General features: G+C 39.1%; 1 protein-coding gene across 6 annotated transcripts in view; it reads right to left on the bottom strand.

The window, feature by feature from the left end:
- cnot4b (CCR4-NOT transcription complex, subunit 4b) overlaps window positions 1–21,155 on the bottom strand; it is a 196,107-nt gene extending 174,952 nt beyond the window's left edge. For all 6 annotated transcript variants that reach the window (XM_039769478.1, XM_039769475.1, XM_039769473.1 and 3 more), the window contains exon 1: window positions 20,911–21,155. The gene's annotated coding sequence lies outside the window, so the exon portion shown is untranslated. The remainder of the gene's footprint in view (window positions 1–20,910) is intronic.
- Between the last annotated feature and the right edge of the window lie 279 nt (window positions 21,156–21,434).

Consider the following 21,434-nt stretch of genomic DNA (forward strand, 5'->3'; position numbering starts at 1 on the left):
TGTTAGGTAATAACAGAAGTGAAAGGCACATTTTACTACAGCAAGCGTACATTATGGATATAAAGTGAATGTGGTACTCAAGATTATAAATTACAGTGACTAGATTTTCAAATTTCCAAACCGGGACACTTGTGCAGCATGAATGCCCACACATAAAACCCATCTTCATTTGTTTAATGCCTGCTTTATCTCATCATCATCAGAGAGAAATCACAGCACAGACCAAAAAAAACACAACACCACACACATTCACAAATGAACACCTATGATTCCACAACACCACACACATTCACAAATAAACACCTATGATTCCACACAGTGGTTAATGAGGAAACAAATAAATGGCAGTACTATGTTTTTGTTTGGTTGTTGGTACTGTACAAATTTAACACAAGTTCTTAATCTTTCCTCATCAGGTGTTTGAATCACGCCATTATACATTTTTGACTTTGAAGAAAGGATGGGAAGTGGGATAAGAGTAAACCCTTTGGAGTTTTGAATAAGCTGTTCTAAATATGTTTTGACACAGCAATATTCTATTAGACAGACAACCAGCCATAACCAGGTCTTTCTGATAGTCTTCAGTTATTTATTGGAATGCATAGCCTGAACAGGGCTGTGGAGTCTGAGTCGGAGACAATTTTGGGTACCTGGAGTCGGAAAAAAGTTAACCGACTCCGACAAAATTTAAATGGGAATTAAAAAAGTAAGTTGAAATGTCCCAATTCACAAACAGTCATAATGAACTACTTCTCTGCTGTAAGAATAAAGCATGCAGTGCATAATGTTACCACAAAACGAACATGTCAAGTAACCATGAAGCATGCTTTTCATTGACTGTATGCGTCACTATATGGAATGTAATGCACAGTAAGGTGCGGCACGCTTTCCATTGTGTCGTGGTCCACTGTTACAGGGAACTGTGAACCTAGCCTAAAACCCACATACATTTACAGATGCACTGCCAATTTTTCGGCCGTTCAACGAGTCATCACGCGTCAAACGCCTGAAAAACATCTGTGTGTTCTCAGCTCCGTCGGCTCCCCTTCGCTATGCGCCAGTGAAGGGGGGCCAAGGAACGAGAACACAGATCTCCCTACCTGTCTCCAGCAGAGGCTCGTTCTGCTGATCAGCTGGCCGGTGAGTGACACAATGCACTAAACTTCCGGTTGGCTGACAGAGGAGACAGCCACTGCAGCAGACAGAGGTATCACATTACTTTGGATGGGGGCGGTGGTCGAGATTTTCGGCAAGCTGGATCTGCCCGTCCATGTGGACACCCGCAATCTGCGGCCGCCAATCAATTGCCACGATTGTACACGCACATCGGTCGGTGGCAAAATCGGCCACAGATCGCTGCGTATTTGGGGGCCTTAACTCTCACTGATAATTAGGTAAATGTTTTTTGCAGGACTAGAGACACTTGTATAAGTGAAGGGAATAAACTTAAACTTTAAACCTGACTATGGGATTCAAACATGATTCATGATTTCCTTTAACTATAACTGTATTCCAAGTTTAATGTAGGTTTTCCATATATTGTTTTTAGTTCATATAGTTAAGCTTTTTTTTTGTTTTAAAAGTTAAAACTACCAAAGAATGTAGTATGTATTTTTAAACCAATACATTTCCTGTTCCTGATTTTTATGCCTGCTATTACTATCCAGACACTTGTTTAAAAAAAATAAACAAAACCTTGTTTTCATTGTGTTTGTCTTTAATCTGGCATTATAGTAGAGTGTTGGCATCCTAGCCAGTAGTTCTGTGGTGAAATGACATGTATGTTGCCTTCCTTTCCTTCAATGGATGTAGAAAATACATTAGCATAGTATATACATACAGAGGAGTCGGAAGATTTAGAAACTGAGGAGTCGGAGCATTTATCTACCGAATCCACAGCCCTGAGCCTGAAATCAACAATGTCTCTGTGATCAGGATGTCTGGTCACCCTACTAAATTATACTAACAGTAAAGTAGTGAATGACTACAAACTGCAGATAATGGTGCTGTGAGGTTGGTTTAGTGTATGCTATGGCTACATCTGTTAATGCTGAGTAAATCAATATTTACACTTGTGCATAACGCCACAGGGTACTTCATATCTAGATAACCTTTTGTCTTCCTTGCTTGCATTTTATACTTTATGGTTAAGAAGCTCACTTAACTTCCTGTTACAACCTATAGCATTGGAAGGCCAGAGGTGCTGATGCGCTGGTTCTCTTTTGCCCACATACAAGCTGCTGAGAAGGTTTAATAAAGCACAAACAATTTGCTAAAATATAGGTTTCTGCGTGTGCCTCACTGCGACTTGTCAATGGAAGACTGCAGTCCTGTGGCTGATCAAGCAACTTGTGACCACTTTCTACCCATGCATGCAGTCTGCTGGTGCTCCATTTAATTGTATATGGGATCTGATTGCTGTCAGTGGCGGCTATATAGTGAAAAACAGGAGAATGAAACTGCTGTCAAGATGAACAACTTAAACAGTATACTAATTTCTAACCTAAGGCACACAGAATGTTTCTTCATTTTAAGATAGATGAGTTTGCAAATTTCCCAATGCTTTTCAATGGGAGATTTTGAATAGTTAAAACTGTATATAGTACAATCTGTTTGAGACACCACAAACAAAATGTAAATGTCTTAAATTTCCTTGAAGAATATGTGTGCCACATTCAACATAATTCACGAGGGTGAAGGGGGGGCCCCCTCAAGCCCGAGTTGTTTCATGCAGACAGACATGGCTATCACAATAGGTGTTTTGAGCATTATATGCAAATGCACCTAAAAAAAAATAAATAAATAAAAAATAATAAAACACAGTAAATACAACCAAGACGGCAAACTAAAACAATTGTGCTTTTTATGAAAATGTTAATATAGTTATGATTTATTTCATGAACTAGTTTGGTCTCGTCCGATGCGAGAGATGGACGTCTGAAGTGGAGCTCCGCTAGCAGTGGTGCTATTTTTCATATTATTTGCTTATTATTCTGAGATATCCTGTATTTATTCAACCCGAGAGGGACCGCTACAGTATATGTAAACACATATAAACATGGCCAACAAGAAGGGGGGTCCGAAAGAATCAAGACTAAAGCTACATCCAAGCTGCGATCAGCAAGCCCTAGTTCGAGATACGGCCTCTCAGAGACAGACCTGGATCAGATGGGCGAAAGTACAGACTCCTCGGGACCACGGTCCGCTACATCGTCGCCTGCTGAGAGCGAAAAGGGGAGCGAAGGTGCGATCGTGAGTGCAGATGTGGATAGCTCGCCGATTGGAGAGGATTACCTGAAACTGGAAAAGGCCGGGAGGTCCGCGGCTTCAGTTACGCAATCACGCGGACTGGAGCAGCGGGACACCGCTTCAGCAGAGTCTGCTGCTTCATCTACGGTACAAGAAGGCACATTTGAGCTATCTGAACTGAAAGTGTTGCTCGCTGACCTCAGGCAAGATATAAAGAAAAGCGAGAAGGCTAATGAGAAAGCAACGGCAAAGGCACATGAGAGACTGAAACAGGAGATGAAACAGGCCAATGAATGTCTGCGACAGGAAATCCAACAGGCAAATGAAAGGTCGTCAAGAGGTACAGCTTGAACTTCGACAGGTGCTGGGTAAAATTGAAGAGCGCATTGAGAAAAACTCGCTAAACTGAGCACGCTTGCTGATCGATTGGAGCATCTTAGTGAGACATTCACGAATCGGATCGAAATAGCGAACATCTAGCTGCCAGTGCCGAGGAAAGAGCAGTAAATGTCAGTTGAATGTAAAAACTCGGAGAAAAACTTGGAGACAGACTGGCTGCTTTAGAAGATGGGAATAGAAGGTATAATGTCAGAATTGAAGGCTTGCGGAGAATCGAGAAAGTTTAAACCCGTGAAATTCGAACTGAACTTTTTCTAAAATAATCGGGGCGACTTTAAAGCAGAATCTGAGATAGCAGCGGCTTACACGTCGCTGATCAAACACCGTCAGACCCGACCAAGATCTTTTATAGTCCGTTTTGAGCGATTATCATTTAAGTTAGAGGTGATGGAACTCCTCAGGAAAAAAAGGAAGATATTATATATGAAGATTGCCAATTCGCGTCTTCCCTGACTTCTCTCCAGCAACAGCTATCAAACGCCGCCTTCTATAATATTAAACAGCTGCTACGGCAAGCCAATGTCAAATCGGCCTCCTGTATCCGCAAAACTGAAAGTGGAATGGCAGGGGCATTTCTATGTTTTCGCTAGCAAGGAGGAGGCAGAAAATGAGTTAAGAAAGCTGATCCGGGACTATTCTGATACATAATTGTGAGTCATGGCGGTAAATGATAAAGCTAGGATTAATAATCTACTGTCTGATCTATTTGTTTTAAAATACGGGTTTTTATCAGCATATATTCTCATATTCTTATATTATTATTACTTACTTATTACTTATCATTACTTAGTATTACTAGGGCTAAATGTTTGTGTTTTATTGTGCTTAATTACGTTTTCCTCCTCTTTTTTTTTTCTTTTCTAATTATTTCATGTGTACCCTAAATGAGACTGTTCAATATCATACCCTTGGTTTGCTGTTATTGCTATTACTGCATTAAGACTTGTTATGCTTGTTTTGGACACATCTTTAACACCATCACCTGGGTTTATTATCTGGGGATATCATCTTAATGCACTAAAATTGATGAAGATTATATGTATGTATGTATGTGATATATATATATATATATATATATATATATATATATATGTATATATATATGTATATATATTAAGTGCAAAATTCTTTTCTTTTTTTTTTTTTTTCCTCTTTTAAAGACTATATTGGTAACAGATATCTCTATCTTTTAACCTTAAAGCGCCACTGCATGGGGGCTTGATGTGCTTTGGGTGCTCTGTCTCTGGGTATGTCAGAGGACTGGGACTGCATGAAGTGGGTTTTAGCCTCACCTGGGGAGGCAAAAAGGGAGGGTGGGGGTTAAGGGGAAGAGAAAGAGAGCAGGCTTGATCTATATCTAATCTATCATCTCAATCTTTATAATTATAACTATCAACGTAATAATAAGCTGCATGGCAACAACTCTTGGGGGAATAGGAAATTAAGACCTAAACTATTTCACTTCCAGTTAAGACTATAATATGACACCAAAAACTCAGAATCAGTGTCTCCATGATGGGACAGTTAACTTCGTAAGCTGGAATGTTAAAGGCCTGAATCACGAATTAAAGAGAAAGAAAGTACTTTCTCACCTAACAGGTCTAAATGCTAAAATAGTATTTTTACAGGAAACCCACTTACTAAGTAAGGATCAGTTCCGGCTGCAAAAGACTGGACTGGCCAAATGTTCCATTCTAGTTTTACAAAGAAAACTAGAGGGGTGGGAATTCTCATACATAGAACAGTACCATTTGTAGCATCAGATGTAGTATTGGATCCTGAAGGGAGATATGTGATGGTCATGGGAGACTTATCTAACTGTAAAATGATTTTGATAAATGTTTATGCACCTAATGTTGATGATAAGGAATTTATACAAAATTTATTTGCATCCATTCCCAATCTGAACACTCATAAACTTATAATGGCTGGGGACTTTAATTGTGTTCTAAATCCACTTTTAGATAAGACTTCCTCCACAGGGGAACGCAACTAACACCGCAAAGATAATTACAAAGTTTATAACTGATCACAACTTATCAGATCCCTGGAGGTTTTAAACCCAAATTCAAGAACATATTCTTTCTACTCACCAGTACATCATTGCTACTCAAGGATTGATTACTTCTTTATAGATAATAACTTCTTGCCTAAGATTAAATCTTGTAAATACGATGCTATTGTTATTTCAGACCATGCTCCGATGATCTTGGAGCTGAAATTACTAAGCCCCATACACTCACCCGCAGATGGCGTCTCAATCCGCTTCTATTAGCTGACGAGAATTGTACTGAATTTATATCCAAACAAATTGAATTCTTTCTAGAGACAAATACATCCCCTGAGATCTCTGCAGGAACACTCTGGGAAACTCTTAAGGCCTTCTTAAGAGGACAGATTATCTCATATCTTTCCCACAGAAATAAATCCGAGCGAAGAAAGTAGCAGAGATAAAAGCGAAATTACTAAAATAGATGAAGAACATGCCAGACTACCAAGCGAGACTCTACATAAGAGGAGGCAGGCTCTACATTCAGAATTAAACCTCTTGACAACTAAAGAAACCGAACAACTAATTTACAAATCCAGACATCATTATTATGAACATGGAGAGAAAGCTAATAAGCTTTTAGCGCAACAAATTCACAAGCAAGAATGCATACGCAATCTCGTAATTACTAACACGAATGGAGATAAAATCATCGAACACAAAAATATAATGTACACTTTTAGAGACTACTATAAATCCCTATATACTACTGAGTTTAAAGAAGACAATATACAATCTAATGCATTTCTGGATAAATTACAGATACCACAAATTGACGCTATTAGTGTGGAGGAGCTCGATAAACCTCTGTCATTATCAGAATTACTGGATGCTATAAAGTCACTCCAAGGTGGAAAAGCAGCAGGCCCTGATGGCTACCCTGCAGAGTTTTACAAGAAATTCTCCGCTCAGCTAGCTCCCTCCTATTAGCAACATTTACAGAAGCCAGAGATAACCAATCTCTTCCACAAACCTTTCGCCAAGCACTAATCACTGTCTTTCCAAAACAAAATAAGGACTTATTACAATGTGCATCATACAGACCAATTTCACTTCTGAATAACGACGTTAAAATACTCTCTAAAATCATAGCTAGAAGGATGGAGAAAGTGCTCCCTCAATAATATCACAAGACCAAACTGGATTTATTAGGGGCCGACACTTATCTTCAAATCTTCGACGCCTGTTTAATGTAATATACTCACCAACTAAATCAAACACCCCAGAAATATTATTATCATTGGATGCAGAAAAAGCATTCGACATGATTGAATGGAAATACCTTTTACTATTTTGGAGAAGTTTGGGTTTGGCCCAACATTTGTGCATGGATTAAATTACTGTATACTAACCCAGAAGCTTCAGTTTGCATCAATAACATTTGCTCAGACTACTTTAAACTAGAGCGTGGCACAAGACAAGGATGCCCTTTGTCACCACTGCTGTTTGCAATTGCCATTGAACCACTGGCAATACATTGTCGAAATACTGATCAGATAAAGGGGATTAGCAGAGAAGGACTGGAACAGAAAATCTCATTATATGCAGATGACATGGTACTGTATATATCGGACCCAGAAAATTCTGTGCCTGCAGTCTTAGCAGCACTCACAGAATTTCAAAAGCTCTCTGGTCTCAGAATTAATCTGAATAAAAGTGTACTCTTTCCGTGAATTCGCAAGCATATAATATTAGATTAGACACCCTTCCTTTTATCATTGCAGAACAGTTTAAATACCTCGGGTAAACATCACAAGTAAACATAAAGCTCTTTATCAACAAAATTTCGTCTGTATGGAAAAAATTAAACAAGACTTGCATAGATGGTCAACCCTTCATCTCACACTAGCTGGAAGAATTAACACTGTTAAGATGAATATTCTTCCTAAGCTCCTTTTTATATTTCAAAACATACCAATATACATTAATAAATCGTTCTTTAAGCAATTAGATTCAACAATAACCTCATTTATTTGGAATTCTAAACATCCACGCATCAAAAGAGCGACCCTACAAAGACAAAAGGCAGAAGGCGGCATGGCTCTACCTAACTTCCAGTTTTATTACTGGGCAAATATACAGTCGATAAGAACCTGGACACAAATAGAAGAACATACACAGGCATGGACCGCAATAGAAGTAAAATCCTGCAGTACTTCTTTGTATTCCTTGCTTTGTGCTCCAATAAACACACGTTATCGGCAATACACTAATAACCCAATTGTGCTCCACTCACTTAGAATCTGGAACCAATGTAGAAAGCATTTTAAGACGGAGAAGCTTCTTTCTGTGGCACCCCTGCAAAAGAACCACCTCTTTCAACCCTCACAAACATATGCAGTTTTAATATCTGAAAAAAATTTGGAATTAACTTGCTTAGAGATCTTTATATAGACAACGTCTTTGCATCCTATGAACAATTACGTTCCAAATTTAACATTCCAGCTACAAATTTCTTTCACTATCTTCAAATCAGGAACTTTGTTAAACAGAACCTTCCAGATTTTCCTCATCTTGCACCCTCATCCACGCTGGAAAAATTATTGCTCAATTTCAAGGAGTTAGACTCCATCTCTACAATATATAAAATCCTTTTACAATCCCTTCCTTTCAAAGATCCAAGAGGACACTGGGAAAATGACCTCTCAATTAATATATCAGAAAAGGAGTGGAAAGTAGCAATGCAGAGAATTCACTCAAGCTCCATATGCAAAGCATACAATTATACAACTCAAAATTATATATCGAGCACATCTGTCTCGACTAAAACTCTCAAAATGTTTCCAGGGCATGATCCAACCTGCGAGCGTTGCAACCAAGCCCCAGCCTCACTAGGTCACATGTTCTGGGCCTGCTCCAAATTAACATTATTCTGGACAAAAATTTTTAATTACCTCTCAGACAGTCTTGGACTCACAATCCCTCCTAACCCATTAACAGCTGTGTTTGGGGTTCTTCCAGAGGGTCTTAAAGTGGAGAAAGACAAACAAACTGTGATTGCATTCACTACACTGTTGGCACGCAGACTTATTCTGATAAACTGGAAGAACCCAAACTCTCCTCTTTTAAGTCAGTGGGAAACTGATGTGTTATATTATTTAAAATTGGAAAAATCAAATACTCAGTTAGAGGATCTGTGCAGACTTTTTCAAAACATGGCAGGATCTAATCAGTAATATTTTGAAATGATTTTATAAAGCACAGAGAATTTGTTGATTTAGGTATTTTTAAAAGCCTTAAATTTTACACCGTTTGGCTTGCTCTCTCTCTCAAGGGTGGGGATCGATCTGTTCTTAGCATAATTCTTTTTTTTTGTAAAACTTGATTGCTATGTATTGATTGTAATAAAATTAATAAATAAAAAAAAAAAAAAAACTGTATATAGTACAATCTGTTTGAGACACCACAAACAAAATGTAAATGTCTTAAATTTCCTTGAAGAATATGTGTGCCACATTCAACATAATTCACGAGGGTGAAGGGGGGGCCCCCTCAAGCCCGAGTTGTTTCATGCAGACAGACATGGCTATCACAATAGGTGTTTTGAGCATTATATGCAAATGCACCTAAAAAAATAAATAAATAAAAAATAATAAAACACAGTAAATACAACCAAGACGGCAAACTAAAACAATTGTGCTTTTTATGAAAATGTTAATATAGTTATGATTTATTTCATGAACTAAAAAAATATTCAAAAAATTAAAAAAGAAAAGAATAAGTGTGGCATTTGCAAATGTTTGGGCACCCTAAGTCAGCATTTACACAACCTTTGGCAAAAATCAAAGCTTGCAAACATTTTTTGAAGCCAGCTAGGAGTCTCTGAATTCTTGTTTTGGAATTTTCCCCCAATTCCTCCTTGACAATAGCTTCCAGCTGTGAAATATCCTTAGGCTATTTTACACACAAAGCAGGAGTAAGATCTACCCACTGATTTTCAATAATGTTCAAGTATGGGGACTGCAAGAGCCATTCCAAGCCTTCACCTTGTATTTCTTGAGGTATTTCAAAGCTGCTTCTGCAGTTTGTTTTCATTCATTACCGAAGCCATCCTTTTTTTTTTTAGCTTCGGTTTCCAAACTGACTGTCTGACATTCTATTAAATATCAACAAATCCTCAAGGAGAATCTATCCTTCCCTATACTCACACAATGTTTCCTAAGCCTCTAGCTGCCACAAAACTCCAAAGCATAACAGACTCAACCCCACACTTAACAGTTGGCAGGGTGTTCATTTATTCAAATGCTGCTTTCCTCCCTCCAATCCAACCTTAATTATGAAATTAGCTGTATGTATGCTCTGTCTTAGGCAAATGTTTCTGTGATGAGATTGCAGGTAAGGTTTACTTCTGATAGATCGCTCATGAAGGCCAAGACTGTAAGTAAAACTACTAAGTAAACCATTACACAATCAAGCATTTCTCATCTAAACCTGCCTGCATATGGGGGTTTTGCTTTGCAATTCTGCGAAGTACATAAGCTGTTCTATCTATTTATTTTGGTCTTCCAGGTCTTGTCTTGGCATCATCAATTCCCTTTAACTTCCATTTCTTAATGACACTTTGGACTGTGGAAATTACTAGCTGGAGGCTCTTTTAAATATTTTTAGAGCCTTCCCCCTGTCCTGGGTATAATGTTAAACTGCAAGCAGGCCTGCAAGTAGTCCTGAAACTGGCAGGGAAAACTTGGGGTTTGGTGGTAAAATTAGCACTCCAGTCGCCATAAAAAACTTAACACAGCTCCAAAGCAGCGCTGCTACAATGGCTACTTGCATTATGAAGGGGATGGGAGAAAGCCCTCAGGAGCCTCATCTAAACTGCCAGAGAGCCAATGGGGTCAAACCTGCTGGGGATCCTAACTGGTGTGGTGCCGAGGTGTCACCTGCTGTATGGCAGCACTCGGTTCACAATTTGAGGCGTTGCATCCTTGTAGGCACATGGAACATCTTGTCTCTACATCATAATGACTGACCATCTTCCTCTCCTGTCGAAAGAGCTTCATAAACTTCACATTTCAGTGGTAGCAATCTCGGAGGTGCCCAGACCTGGGACTAGCCAGATTTTTGTAGGTGGGTACACCTTTTATTGGTCTGGTTGCCCCGACAGATGTCACACTCAGAAAGTATTTGTTGCTGTGGTGGATCAGCTCCTTCTGATGGTGTCCAGTGTCACTGCTTTCAATGAGTTTATTACGAGAGACTCTGGGTGCCTTGCCTGTTGTCTCAGTGTATGGTCCGACAGCAACGAGTGATATCTCGGTGAGAGACACAATTTATTCGCAACTGCACTTAGTGGTTGATGGGTGCCTGGTGGTGACACTCCTTTGGTCATGAGTGAGTTTAATGCAACAACTGGCAGTGACAGGGCTAGTTATGTGGATTGCGTTAGTCCCCATGGGTCTGATGACCATGACGAAAGTGGCTCCATGATCTTTAACTTTGCAAAAGGTCAGGGGATGGAGATCGCTGAGCTGCATTGTTGGACTTGATACACCAATACAGGTGCTGTGGTAAAGGAGAGCAATCACATCCTCGTGGGCAGACACTGGAGGCGCCTACAGAACTGCAAGTTTTATAGAAGGTCCCAGTTTGTGAATTCTGACCACAGACCTGTTGTTGCTACTCTGAAGATCCAGCTTAGGCCCAGTAGGCTACTACTTACTAGGAGAATGAGGCTGGACCTGGCCAGACTCCAAGAACAGTCGGTTTTTAATTAGGTTACATGCAGTTTGTGTGAGGAGCTTACAGATTTGGGTGCGACTGACAATCCTATTGCGATGTGGGAGACTTTTCATGACAAGACCCTAAAGGTTGCTGAGGGTTGTATTGGTGTTGCCAGTGTTCCCCGAAAGAGGCATCATCTCGCAGGGCACCCTGGATATCATCAAGAGACGTCACAGCACCCGACCTCATGGCAACTCTGGTCTGTACCGGAAACTAAGGAGAAGGTCTGTGATGGCTCGGAGGGCATATAAGGAGGAAACTGTGAGCAAGTGAAACACGATCTATGTTCTAGTGACCCACGTCCTAAAATTGAAGTATACCAAGGAATCTGTTCCTCGGAGAGTCACAGTCAAGGCAGTCCTTACGGATGACACTACAGTAGTGATCCCCTGGGCTAGCTACATTGAGCAGCTATTCAAAGCTGATCTTTGGGCTACGACTTTAGACATCGCTGGTCCAGGTTTCTTGAGGCTGATCCTCCAATTGTGAGCTATCTAATCTCACTAAGATTGCACAGGGGGTGAACCAGCTGAGGGTAGGTAAGGCTGCAGGAATCTGTGGTATCTGGGGAGCACTTCTTTACGCTGGTGGTAAGACTACCCTCCTGGCATTGCAAGCAATCTTTTCTTCCATTTGGGAGACAGGCATTATCCCAACTGACTGGAAAACAAAACTTGTTGTCCCTGTCTGGAAAGGGAAGGACCTGGATTGTGGCAACTACTGGGGACAAACACTGGTCTTGGTGCCGGGTAAAGTCATTGCTAGGGTCATCCATGAACGCTTGCTCACCTATTACCGACTTGGAACAGTCTGGTTTTAAGTCTACCATCAACTGCATCCTGGCACTGAGGGTTCTCATCGAAGCAAATGTGAATATCAGCAGTTTCTTTGCAGCATTTGTTGACTTTCGTAAAGAGTTCGACTCAGTTGATCAAGCTGCCCTGTGGGATATCCTGCAGCTTAACAGAATCCCCCCGAAGTTGCTGGATATCATAGCTGGCCTGTACACTGGTAGCATGAGTGCCGTGCAGAGTGGAGGCAGAACCTCTGCGTTTTTCCCAGTTGATTCTGGGGTTCGTCAGGGATGTGTTCTTTGCTCCTACTCTGTACAATGCTTACACAGACTTCAGGGCCTCTCAAGAGACTGAGCAAGTGTCTTAGTTGTCAAGTGTCCTGGATAAAAACCAAGATCCAGGCCTTTAATAACCTCTTGGGCACAGCCATCAGCAGTGTGTCTATCAGTGGAAGGAGTGTCAAACTCATCAAGAGGTTTGCCTACCTCAAAAGCAACATTCATGTCTCTGATGACTCTTCCTATTAAGTCAGTAGAAGGATTGGGAGAGCATGTGGGGTCACAAGGTCACTAGAAAGGGGTATGTGCCTTTCCCAATATATCTGCAAAAGGACGACGGTCCAAGTCTTTATAGTCCTGGTGCTTCCGGTCTTGCTATATGGTTGCAAGACACAGATGCTGTCCAGTGACCTGAGACGAAGACTGGACTCCTTCGGTAATGCGTCACTTCAGAGAATCCTTGGGTACCATAGGTTTGACTTTGTGCTGAATGAGCAGATGCTCATGGAGTCCTAAATGAGGAACATTATGTGCATTATAAGGGACAGTCGTTTTTTTTTTTGTGGACATCCCCTTGACCTGGTCCAGCCACTTGTTTCCTCGACAATCTCCTCGATCTTGCAAGACCGCGTGTCTGCCTGAGGGGTTGCCAAACGAGATCCCGAGCTGATTCGTCATGTGGTGGCTGCAGCAACGCACTATTTCAGTGCATGTTCCTCAATCTGTCCTGACCTTCCTTCTGCTTTACAGGTATCAGTTAAATTTAATGTTCAGATCCTCAGTTAGTTGTTTGGAAGAGCCCAAGGTTGCAGAGTGTTACACAATGTTTGAATATTCAAAGAATTTATTAGGCATTGGAATTGTCATCAGCTGACACTTCCTAATGTCAATTCTTGACCAGAATAATACCTAATGAGTTGCGAGACCTTAAATCGGAAATGCTACCCAAAGTTTTATAAACGCCACATTTCAATTTTTTTTTTTTTACATTTTTTTCAGTTTATCAAAAAAAAAAAATCATAGTTGTACATTAATATTGTCATTACAATGCCATAGTTTTACTATGTTTGCCATAGAAGTTGTATTTGTTATTTTTTGCTTCAAATGTCAACAAAATATGTAATATGGCCAGGAATGTCCAAACTTTGGCATGAAACTGTAGACCAACATTTTTACTTGTTGCTCATTTAAAAAGACACGAGGACAGCATTTAAGCTACACAACAAAAAGTTGCACCATCTGCAGCATCTACCACTTTGATAGTATTGGCAAAGGAAAAACTAGTCAGAGGAAATCATGTGCGCAGTGTGTGCTAAATAACAGAACAAGTGAAGCTGCTAAATCTAATCAACAAAGTTTAGGATACACACTTTTGATAAGAAATCAATTATATTGACCAAAACTACCATGCTTCACCGAGAAGATGCAAGAGTTGAAATTCTACGCTAGACAAAATGAATTAGCCAGGGTGGACAAATCGATAGTTTGATTCTGGAAACCCAAACTACATACTTACAAAGTCCAGTGGACTAGCAGACATTTGCTATCTTTGGTAAATGCAATATTTTCCCAATCAAAAACAATCTCATTAAAACAATTCTTCATGTATAATCTTAACTTGGCTGTCAACTTTTAAAGACAGATCCATATAGCAGCAGACTGCTATAACTGCCACATAACATGCATATACACTCACTAGCTAGCAATATAGTGAAACTGTGCAGCGTCTATAAAGCAAGAGAACCAAAAGTGTTAGCTTCAAAGTAACTGAAGCAGTGAGTTCAAGAATGCCAAATGTTAATCTTATCTTATTTACTGCAATATAAAGTAATAATTAATGCATACTTTATGAATTACAAAATAATAAAAAGGACAAGGCAAACTGATCAACTACTACTTTTATTCACTAACAGTTTATAGTGAATGGAATCATAATTACAAGCAGCATTATGAGAAAAATTAATGTAAAACAACTTTCAAATACACTGGAGGAACTTTTTCAGCTGTAAAAATGGAGCATATTCTACAAAGAAGTGATGGCTGCAGGGAGGGTTATAGCACTACAATCAAGTAAGAGAAGGTACTATGTTGTCTGCAAACAGCATCCAGAGAAATCAAATAAAAGTGGTCCTTTACAAATGTTGATGCAGTGATTAGTCATTTCATGAAATGTAGAACTTGGAAACAAAAAATGTACACTGATGCAGCAGGTAACTCTTCCAACTGACAGGGTTTGATACAGCTGAGAAAATTACCTAAAACATTCATTAGCTTCTTGATCATATGTAATGGCTTTAATGTTCTAACAATGCTCTTACCACAAATTTTCAAGTGTTCAGCCTTAGACAATGGACAGTAACATTTGGAAATCAGATGACTTTACTAAATTACAAACAGATCTTGCCTTTTGCAGTCATAGAAAGTGGATGAGAGGAATCTCATAAAAATAAGATGCTCCTCATTAACCAATATGTACAGTACTCTGGGCAACTAACAAATATACTAGAGGTTGTGAAAATGCACCTTACTATTAGCCCAAACAGTGCAGAGTATGAGCATGCTTTTTCATGCCTAAACCACATCTATACTAACATGACAACCTACTAAATGGTTCAAGTGTGACAAACATGAAAGCAGATCTAAACAAAGTTCACTGCAGCCAGTAATCTAAAGTTGAATTACACTGTAAAGGACGTACTGCACCCTCAGAATAACCCTGAAAGTGAAACTGGTGTTTTTTCCAGAGAAACGCGTTGGTGGGATCTAAATAAGGTCTGAAAACAAAATTTGAGAACACAACATTAAGGCAGTATTTCAGTTCATTTTTATGAAAATATTTTGTGTACTTTGGAAAAAGACCACACAACATGCTATGTTCTTTTAAAAATCATCTAATTACTAAAAAAATAACTTTCAAGATGCTGATTGTGTTTATATTGTTTTAGATGAGTGCTATACACTTGTGTACAACAAAACTTTACAAATGAATGTTGCAGTAAAAAGTTGCAGATAAACCTCCACCTCATATATAAAGCTGGGCTACCAGAAAACATAGCTTTCCTAACTTTGTTATCCAGGTAACAGTCCCAGCAGTCTATTATATGTATTTACAATTTTTCAGCCCCTATAAGCTCACACTCAAAACTGACTTTTGTATTGAGCTAACAACCACACTAATGTGCCACAATAAAGACTACTTGCATTTACTTCAGCTAATATTTGCTAAGCTAATTTCAATTTCCTGCTTAAAAATATTTCTGTACTAATTTGACAGCAATTTTATATTAAAAAAAAACCCTACAACTGACATATACAGTGACATATGCAAACTCTTCAACTTTTATGAACACAGCAAATAATTAGTATTTACCAAAGTTAGAAAGAAAGAAAAAAAAAGGCGAGAACAAAGTAGATCAGTGATGGTCACTGATGCCTTTCACAGTCCTGTCTTCAAACCTAGGCCTAAGCACTGTCTGTGAATTATCTGGATCCTCTCCCTGTATCAGTATATGTTTTCTCCAAGTACTCATTTCAGACAAAACCCAAAAGAAACACAAGGTAAACATGACTGGCAAAACTGAAATGGACGAGTATGAATGAGTGCAGGTGATGGTGACTGTGATAAGCTCTAATAATGCCTAATAGATCTGGGTTAGACTTTATCCCCAAAACCATTTATTAGAACAACCAGGTTTGGCAAATAAGTGAATAAAAAATTTAAAAGTACTGTGAATTAACTAGCAATAAGTATAAATTTGCAGCACACAACTCCAAAGACATACTGTATCACGCTGACCAGTGGAATGGCGCAGTTAATGAATAGTGAGGTTTGCATATGTTTTATCTAAGAAGAAAAAACATTTTTTTAGTGAGTTTTTGTCTCACCTTGTGCTTTTGGTTGTGGTAAGTCATTGTTTGACATTTGTGTGCATCAAATCTGTTCAAGAGGAAGTTAAATGAACAGTGTTTGGTTTTCAATATGTACCGAGAGAAATGTGCGACTGAAGACCATATAACCATTTAAAGGATTCCTTTAGTATCTCTGGCTTAATTGACCCAAACTGGATTGCAGACAACTATAGCCATAGAAGGTAGAAAAATGTATAAAGAAATTAACTAACTAGTTCCAAAAAGTGATTGATTCAATGTGGAAGCTGTCCATTTAAGGAAAAAAGGAAATAATCATGTCATTTTCCAACCCACTCATTCCAGACCAGAGTTATGGGGGCGCTGAAGCCTGGTCCAACAGGTCCAACGCTGGGTGAACATTACACAAACACAAGCCAATTTTAGCATCACCAGTTCACCTACCCTGCTTGTCACTGAACGTTGGGAGGAAATCGGAGCACCTGGAGGAATGTAAACTGCACACAGGGAGGACCCAGGACAGGAACCCTGGTCTCATTGCTGCACAATTGTGCAGCAGTGGTAATTTATAATTCTTTGAAATAAAAGACAGTCATTTATTCGTTCATTCCTGTTAATGATATGAATTATGTCATGTAATTAAACTATGTCTATGTAACCAAATGTTTAAGTAAAATTTTAGTGCACTGGATTAAGATTTGTTATATAAAAGGTTTGGTTACTTATACTGTTACAAAGTTGCCTGTTTTTCTTATCAACTGGATAATATTAAAAAAAAAAAACGGTCACTCTGAGATGCTGAAAGGGACAAGTTTTGATTAAGTATCATAGCTGCTTTGAAGTTTCACAAAAGCAGTAGTAGCATTAATTATGAAAAATTAAGTGAACCTTCTCACCTCTGCTTCACTTTTGCTTAATCAGGCAAATTAAAATTTGCCTTCATGTATGCTGCTTGTTTAACAGAGTATCTAAACCCTTGCTCAAAAAGAAAGTGGAAAAAAAAAAAAAAACTGTACAATTTTCACTTTTGCAGATGATGTTGAAGTTGTTTCAGTCCTGCTGAAGTTCACGTGTATGAGAAGTGTTCTATGTATCATAGATATGTCACAAACAAATACTTAAACACAGCATTCAGGCCCAGGTATACCTTTTCTAGCTACTTCTATCTAATTCCTAGACACCTGTATAATTTCACTGTGCATTACTATTAATAATATTAACAGCCATTACATGACAAAACCCCCTTCTAGTGTAATGACTACAGCTAAAAAGATGCCTGTCATGCACACGTGCATACAGCAGACACATTTTCAGTTACAACGCTCCTGTAACTGACAGCATCAAACATACAAAAGCCAGAATGCAAGAACTAAATGATTAGGAGAGTACATTTTGAAACGAGGACAGACAAAACTACAAATTAAAATAAATCTGGAGATGGTATCATAGCGGGAGACAGTAATGCCAACAATTGAATATCAAGAATAGCTATCCTCCTATGATTCTCATTCATGGCGGTGTCACAAATGTACCATGAATCACACATTAACCAGCAGCAGTCCTTCAGTCAGACTGCCTGTTAACATGTAACAAATACTGTCACTTTTTTCACTAGCAATTTCAAATCACCTTTGGTTCCTACTTTATACATGGAACCTATGATTGGATAGTAAAGTCATCAATGATGCCACAGTAATACTGCAGTGATTTGTTTCTACCCCACCACAGTACTGACATAGTAAGCTTGTTCCAGAATTTTTAAAGATATTTGCAATTTCAGTTAAAATTTCATTACAAAAACGTTATTAATCCCATGGGGAAATTCAAATGCATACAGCATCAAAAACATCAAAAATATATATTATATAGGATCTTGCTACTAGTCACTTTTGATAAGGTAAAACAAATCATTTCATAGAAAAATTAAAAAGTCAACACTTTGAAGCACCACTAACATACTGCTGTACTGATCCGAGTAATAAGCCACATCACAGCTCCAGGGATGTGGATTCATATTCAGCCTGGCCGTTATCAGAGTAGAGCTTCCAAATGGATATGCATATATTACTTCAGATAACTCCTGTATCAATGCGCAATAGACTAGTTATCGTCTTCTTTTTATTAACCATATCATCAAGCGTGTCTCTTCTAAATTAGTGTTGTGACCCTACTTTTTTCCCATGTTAGTGTATTTGCAACATACCAAGTTTCACTCTTGCTGAATGAAGCACGAAAGCTTGCGCAGTGACCAACCGTGATGCATTACCATTATAAACAATGGCAACTTGCAACCCTGATCCAGTGGTCAGGGTCAAAATCTATCAATGTATTGAGTACAAACAACTGCTAGGTCATTTTTATTAAAGCAGTGATTTCCGGAGAAATTAATCATTACATTCTGCTGTCCAAAAAAATTTTTTTAATACTAAGTGTAGCACAGAGGCACAATGGTATGCTGCTTTACAACTCCAGTGGTCTCAGGTCAGCTCCTTACCCAATCAATATCTTTGTGGAAATTTGGTGTTGCTTCTGACTTGCATGGGTTTTCTTGTCCATACCACAAATGTGCTGGTTACATTAATTCATAACTATAATGGAATCTAACGTGGCCGAGGAATGGGAGCCTAAGTGAGCAATAATCTAGGATACTTACTCATTTTTCTTGTCTTGGCTGGGCAATGGATATGAAGAGCTTAGTATGTGGTTATGTGCACAAGCTACAGTACATACATGGAGAATTTCAATGTGAACACTCTTCCAAGTGGTACATAGGATGCAATTTGAAGAGAAATTGTCAGCAGAACGTACGTAGTTCTCATACAACTCTGATCACTCACATAATTTAAATTTGTAAAATAAAAGCATTCATAGGCTCAGCCACAAATGCATTTTGTTGGTCATGTTGCATTTGTAGTGATGCAATGCACATTAAATGCAGTTTCTTTGCAGTTATTTTCTCAAAAAAAAAAATTATATATAACTAATCTTATAAGTGCTTTTCATGTAGTGTAAGCAACCACACATTTCTCCCAAAGGTAGAAGTGCACGTAAACAGAAAGCAATGAGAAGATGCAACATCACAAATGGTAACTCTGAAAATTCCCACAGCATATGGACACAGTATTTATTACTGATATGCTGCCACTCTGCCCAGATTGACATGCTCCACAGAGTGAAAGACCTAGCCCTTTCCATACCATGAATTTACCAGTAAGTCATGCCAGCTTCCTAAACCATTGCTGTTGTAACACATGTAAAGCTGTTCACCTCGGAGATCATTTCAGATGTAGGTACAACCAGTAAATGAGATTTGCAAGTTTCTTTTGCGGATGTCATCACCAAGTTCTAATGGGTTGACCTGTTTTATTGCACTGTACATAATCGGAGAACTCCAGTTAACCGGTTTTAAATTAAATGTTTAAATTTGTGAACTTCCTTTAATTTCTGAACTTGACTTTTTTTTACCAATACACTTACACACACTTTAAGAATTGTTCTGTTTTTCAACATGGCATTAACTTTCAAATAACTTTTCAAAGACTCGTGTTAATGTTGCATTAACCTAACTCCTCGTACACAAAATATATTTTATACAAATACAGTAAACATATGTATTTACGTAGGTAATGACAAACTGACATGTTGGAATGAACTGTGTCCTTCTCGACTGCTTTTCTTTAATGTCCAGAAACAAACAACAGATGCAAATGATAAAAAAATAAATACATACATTGATACAAACTATTTTCGACTAAATGATTTATTCTTTTCAAAATCGTTTTTATAGATTTAATATATGAAAATACACATAATCATACGGGCCCATATCTAGTTAAATGGACTGACTACTTGCACTGAAATATATAAACCATTTAAAAAGTGGGAAATAAATCACCGTTTTGCTTTGTAGTATGGCCAGTGGATTTTGCAGCTAACCAAGACAAAACTCTTCTTAGATCACAGCGAGAAGTATTAAAGTAGAATTGTTGGAGAAACTGACGTATACAATATAATAAGCTAAATGAATTAGTACAGCAGATCGAATGTCACTCTCATTCTAGTTCTGGCTACCTCTGAGCCAGAGAAGCCGCTGACATCGCGGTCCGAAACCCATCTCAAGCGGCTCTGCAGCCAGCTGGATGTAAACAGCGCTCGGTACACTACGCGGACACGTGCGTTCAACATTAACTCCCGGCCCTGCGATCCGACCTCCAGTTACGGGAGATACCCGATTAGCTCTGCCCTAACTGTGAGTTATACTGAGGTTGTGTTTTTTCAGGATTGCCGGGACTAAGACATTTGAGTTAGCACAAGAAGCAGTGGCGCGGCCTGCACTGCCCCAGAAAAGCCCGAGCCTCTCCCTCTTGTTAAACCCACACAGGAGATAGCAAAGCCGGGCAGGGATTCGTCCACTGTCCTTCCTGTTGGGTACGGATGCGAGAAGAGGGCATACAAATGGGTGGAATTACGATGTACAAAGCATGTATTTCTTTTCCGCACCAACCCCCTGAGCTAAACTAGACTGGACAACTGTTTTAAGTGGGATACTCACCCTGTCTGTCTCTCTCTCTCTCTCTCTCTCTATGGCTCTGGGGCTCCTCCAAGTGATATTCTCACCAAAATGGGGCAGGGGTGGTTACTCTTTTTGAACTGCCACGGCTAATTTAGAGAGGCACCTTTAAGATCTGCCTGTCTATAACCGGTGTTTCCTCTTTGGATACAGCCAAACGCTTCTCAGTCTCGCTGGCTGTACAATTTCAGCAGCTTCCAACCACCATTTTACACTGAATTGGGGGTGGGGAGGTAAACCATTAGGACTTAACCACGCATGCGCGACAGGCTTGACATTCACTGAGCTTTCTGGGAAATGTAGTTAACAAATTATTTCTCTGACCCTTGAACTCCTAAAGCTTGATTACCCTGCCGTACTACTGGTCTTGGGCGGCAAAGCGAAAGACGTGGGGTTGTGCGGGAAATGTAGTTCCACTGTTGTGGGAACCCAAGTAGGAAATCGTAACAAGACACTAAGCAGAAATGCACAGTTCGCGATAGGGTCGGCAAACTAAATAGGGAAGT

Source organism: Polypterus senegalus, chromosome 11 (genome assembly GCF_016835505.1).
Source record: "Polypterus senegalus isolate Bchr_013 chromosome 11, ASM1683550v1, whole genome shotgun sequence".
NCBI lineage: Eukaryota > Metazoa > Chordata > Cladistia > Polypteriformes > Polypteridae > Polypterus > Polypterus senegalus.